Genomic DNA, 6,000 nt, shown 5'->3' with positions numbered 1-6,000 from the left:
TCTTCAACCATTCAAAGCAGTTTTTCTTGATATGACCGGGTTTATTGCAAAAGAAGCACTTCCTAGTGTCTGATTTTGTTTTATTATTCCCTTTCCCTTTTTTCTTGTTTTAGACCCATGTTGGTTCTGATTAGTCTTTCCTGTTTGACTAAATTCTGGCCTACCTTTTACAAACAGGTTACTCCCAGACCTTTTCTAAACCTTAAGCTCTAGTTCCCTAGCTTTAAGACCAGCAACTATTAGATCCAGGCTAGGCACTGTCCCTGAATACTGAAGGGTATTCTTTACAACTATATAATCTTCAGTTAAGGAATTTAATAGGATCATTGCTAAGCTGGTGTCTCCTAGTTCCTGATCAGTTCCTTTAAGAATTAAAGTCATCTTAAAGAATTCATCTAGATTATCCTCAATTGATTTAGAACCATCCATTTTGTACAAAAATAAAGCACCCTTTAAAAACGCAAGATTAGGTATTGATTGTAAAGAATAAAAGGTTTCGAGTTTACCCCATAGGGCTAGAGGAGTTTCTAGCCCATCTACCTTTCGCAGGACGTTGTCTCACAAATTCATCACTATGAGGTTGTACGCTTCCTCATTGATTTCACCCTTTTTTTTTAGTTTCTCTTATGGCCATTTGGTTTCGTCTTTCTCTAAGGCAATTCCCACCTTGTTGTGGGACAGCAGTGCCTTCATCTTCTTTTTCCAACTCCCAAAATCTATCTTTCCATCATATTAAGTGATTTCTAATCGTGTGGTTGACATTTTGTGTTTAAACAAATTGACTCTGTTTCAAGAAACCCTAATTGAAACCCTAACCAAATTGACAATGAGATTCTTGAACAAATTGCTAAGACTCAGACTTGAATCTTCAAGAAGATTTCCTCAATTAATGAATTGACCACTCGAATATGTAAACTAGGACTTAAGATTACTAAGGGAAGCCTCAATTTGAAAAAGCCCCAAATTCTAGACAAACCCTAATTTTCCAAAAACCCTAAATCACCGAGTAATCTCCAAATCGATCAAGCCTATTGTTTAATAGCTCTGATACCACTGTTATAACCAGTCAACAAACACAAACTAATCACCAGATCAATCAAACACACAGATTCGCACAAACCAACAACATAAGAGCACAAGATTTATCGTGGTTCGATTATCCTGATTGGATAGTCTACATCTATGTTGAGCTCCGAAAATGGAGAGCTCACAAGATCCACATAGTACATAATCAAACCAAATACACCCTCTCCGATCTCACACAAGAATCAACCCGTAACTAAACCTAAGAACACTCAACTAGAATCCTCAAGTCACAAGAGTAAAACCACCCTCTCAGATTGACTAACACAACCTAATCAATCTACCCAAGTTACAATGATTCTCAAAGATGCAGAAAACCTAATCAAGAACAGAGAAAAACGAATACAGAGAAAAACCTAGAACTAACTGCGTAAATGACTATTCATCTCTCTTTTATACCGTTGACCCTTTTGACAAGCCTTAGCCGTTGGATCTATACAGATTGGATGGTCAGGATGTTTAACTAATTCTGTCCCAAAACTCTGCGTTTCACTTTAAGTAACAAAATGGTGTCGTTTTCAATCTTACTTCAATAGCACCTTCTTCGACTTTAACGATTTCAACATAGTGAATACATTCACTTTGTTGAACATAGCTCGGTTTTGGATTAATCAGGATAAATCGTGCTTGTTCTTTTTCTTTATTATTTTTCATTATTTATGTGTAATTAGTTTTAATTTGATTCCAAATGCTCTTTTGTTCTTTCAAACTATTATTCTCAAAATATTTATTGTGCGGCCAATTGTTTTCAATTCCTTAATTAGATCACTTTCAGATTGACCTATAGTCATCTTTATTTATTTTGAACAAACTATTAATTACCAACCGTCCACATGCATTAAATAGTCATCAACCTTATCTCAACTATATTTCAAACCACGATTTTGATGCCTTACCAAAGTAAAGGTGTGCAAAAGAACCAGTTGAAATTGGAACCAATGGGTGCCCGGGATTCGGTTTTGGTTCCTCCTTGGAACTGATCATTACAGGGTTGATTCTGGTTCCAAAAATCTGGAACCGACACTATATAGTTCTGATTCTAGTTTCTACGGTCAAGAACCAAAATAGGGAATCGGGACTAATCTAAAATAGCATTAAAGAGTTTTGGTGGGGAAGGGGGTTTCATAATTTTGCGTGTCATATAAAAAATTCATGGTGTGTGTTCCTCACTTGCTCCCTTATCTCTCCTACCACTAATCCTCCCCCTAATCTCTACAAATCTTTGATGACAGTAATAAGTTGTCATATTACATATTATCAATTTTTTCTCAAGATATAAATATATTTATCTTATTTAATAATATTCAGAATTACATATTTTAATGTATTGTAAAATTGTGAGATTACAAATTATGTTGATATCTAAATGTTTATTGATTTTTCACAAATAAGAATTTTTTTTTTTTAAAGAAAGATATGGTACCACGTAATGTTTAATAATATTATATATATATATATATAATATGATTTGATGGGAAGTTTTCCTCATGTTTTTTCCAACATTTCTTTGTAAACATACATCGTAAGGTTACAAAGATGTTAAAAATTTCGAGAAAATGAAGATACAAAAAGAATTATTAAAAATTTCTCAATTTTAATAATAATACTTCCATGTGTTCTCAAGATTTATTAGTTGTTGTTAAGAGAAAAAAAAAAGGGCAAATAAAGATTTCTTAGTTGCTAGGTGGGGGTATTTGTAATTTTTAAGGGTTTTTTGTGTCTTTTTTTTAACTGGTAGGGGGTAAAAAAGTAGTTTTCTTGGGTACTCGGAATCGGAATTGGAACTAAAACTGGAATTGGAACTGGAACTAGAACTGAAATCGAAACCTTTGGTTCCAGTTCCTTCAATTTTGGGTGGGTACCTGGACCCGCCTAGCCCTAATTTTTAGCTAGATATTTATTTTTGTAAAATTTTTATTATTTGCAAGATTTTTGTAAATGATGAGGAGGAGAAAGTCTATGCACAATTGAAAGGCTAATGTAATTTTCCACAAGTCAAAATTTTGAAAAAACAGATGCAAGTAAAGAAAGACTTGTGATAACTCTTTTAACTTTCTAAATGATAAGGAGGAGAAAGTCTATGCACAATTGAAAGGCTAATGTAATTTTCCACAAGTCAAAATTTTGAAAAAACAGATGCAAGTAAAGAAAGACTTGTGATAACTCTTTTAACTTTCTAATTGATAAGGAGGAGAAAGTCTATGCACAATTGAAAGGCTAATGTAATTTTCCACAAGTCAAAATTTTGAAAAAACAGATGCAAGTAAAGAAAGACTCGTGGTAACTCTTTTAACTTTCTAAATGATAAGGAGGAGAAAGTCTATGCACAATTGAAAGGCTAATGTAATTTTCCACAAGTCAAAATTTTGAAAAAACAGATGCAAGTAAAGAAAGACTTGTGATAACTCTTTTAACTTTCTAATGTAAGGACTCGTGAATCACAAATAGACTTGACTCTCAAAAGTCCCCAACAAACGAAATTTTCTCAACAAACGAAATTTTCTATCTTTTATTTTCTAGTTCATACTTCAAATTAATTTTTCGAAGACTTCTCTACACATAGTTTGGATTATTACCTTTGTTAAGCCGATCGCTAATGTCTATAAATAGTATCATTTGACACCATGCAAAAACATACCAAAGAAGCAGCTTCTTTTCTTTTTAAACAAACTTTTGTAAAGGCTTCTAAACTATCCACCATTTTGCCAACTTTGCTTTTTCTCCTTATAATTGAGTCCTTCTTTGTTCAGTCTAGAACCTTAAAGCCTGATGGCCATTCTTCCATGTTATGTAAATCCACAATCAATTCATTGCTAATCACTTGCACAAACCAACAGATAACACACACCAAAGAATCAAGATCAAACCAATCACAAGAACACCAAATTTACCGTGGTTCACCTTTCCACAATGGAAAAACTACATCCACGTTGAGCTCCAGGAATTTTTGGGGCTCACTGTACTAAGAATCAACTGTTATTACAGATTACAAAACAACTCTCAAAGATTCACCCAACTATTAATCTTTAGCTCACTCAAAACTGGAATCCCTAGAGAGGACCTGACCCAGTCTCTCTAATCTTGAAGGAAACACTACCCTCACCCTAAGATTACATAGATTCACAACTTAAAGTAAGATTGAAAAAAAACTCATAACCACAAGAGCAAAAACTAATCTGTCGTACAAAGAGAAGAGAAGCAGAATGCGTTGCTGTTGTGAAGAACTCTTCCTTTATATAGTTTGACTTCATGGGCTAATTCTGGCCATTAGATCTTCTTCATTTCAGCGGCTGAGATCAACTCTCACTTGTATTGAAACGGCAACGTATTTGATAAGTAGGCATCTACAGAAAATGTTGACGTTTTGGGCTTTATATATTAACAATTCTCCACCTTGAAGCTCAAAACTTTTACAACCCATATTTCCTAAGTGTAGCTAACCATCCTAAACTCCCTTCACATCTCAGTTGCTGCCTGTTACTTGACAAACAGTAGGTTCAAGCAATGCTTGAACTTGGCAGCAGTGACAATCTTGGTACCCATATCAGCATGATTATCTTCAGTTGGGACTTTCTTCAAGATGATCAATCCTTGGGCAACTAGATCTCTAAACAAAGTGAACTCTCACATCCACATGTTTGGTCCTGTCATGATAGACAAGATTCTTGCTCAGGTGAATGGTGCTTTGGCTGTCTAAATAAATGGTGGCTACTCCATCAATCAAATTCACTTTAGTTAGTATTCCTCGGAGCCACAGTGCCTCATTGAATACATCAACAACAACCACATACTTTGCCTCAGTTGAGGAGAGTGCCATAATAGGCTAAAGCTGGGATTTCCAGCTGACACAATTTCCTCCCAACATGAAAACATAGGCAGTGGTTGATTTCCTTGTGTCTTTATCCCCTGCAAAATCAGAATCTACAAAGCCCACAAGATCAAGTGAATTATATCTTTTACAGTATTCCAAACCAACATGTGAAGTGCCATTAATATATCTTAGAACCCATTTAAGAGCTGACTAGTGTTCTGACCTAGGATTCGACATAAAATGACTCAATAATGACATAGCAAAGGAGAGGTCAGGCCTGGTGCTAATCATGACATACATAATTGACCCTATTACATTTGCATAAGGGATTTGTTCCATCTTTATTAACCCAGAATCTGTTTTGGGACATTGGTGTTTACTAAGTGTGAAATGACTAGCTAAAGGCATAGATACAACCTTTGATTCAGCCATGTTAAACTTAGAAACTAGTTTTTGCAAATAGGAACTTTGAGTTAATCTTAATTCATGGCAGTTTCTATTCCTATGCATTACCATTTCTAATATCTTTTTAGCACATCCTAAGTCTTTCATGTCAAACTCATCCTTAAGTTTACCCTTTAATCCATCTATTCTAGATTTAGATTTGCTAATCAAGAGCATGTCATCCACATATAAGAGTAAATAAAAAGGCATATCATTATCCAAAGCAAAATAAAAACAACTATCATATTTGCCCTTGTTAAACCCAATGCTTAAAATGAATGCATCAAATCTTTTGTACCCCTGCCTAGGGGACTGTTTCAGTCCATACAACGACTTATGCAGCAAGCACACATAATTTGGAAGTCTTTTATCAACAAATCCAGCAGGTTGCCTCATATATATTTTCTCTTATAGGTTTCCATGTAGAAAAGCAATCTTAACGTCTAGTTGCTCTAGTTCTAGGTCATAGTGTGCAACTACAGACAACATAATCCTAATTATTTTATACTTAACTACTGGTGAGAAAATTTCATTAAAGTCAATGCCTTCCCTTTGTGTGTAACCTTTAGCTACAAGTCTAGCCTTGTACCTAGGAGAGTTAAAAGGGTTTATACCTTCTTTTATCTTGAATAGCCATCGACATTCAACTGGTTTATGATCTT

The sequence above is a fragment of the Pistacia vera genome, unplaced genomic scaffold (assembly GCF_008641045.1).
Source record: "Pistacia vera cultivar Batoury unplaced genomic scaffold, PisVer_v2 Contig546, whole genome shotgun sequence".
In the NCBI taxonomy this organism is placed as follows: domain Eukaryota; kingdom Viridiplantae; phylum Streptophyta; class Magnoliopsida; order Sapindales; family Anacardiaceae; genus Pistacia; species Pistacia vera.
Note: the sequence above shows the minus strand (reverse complement) of the source record.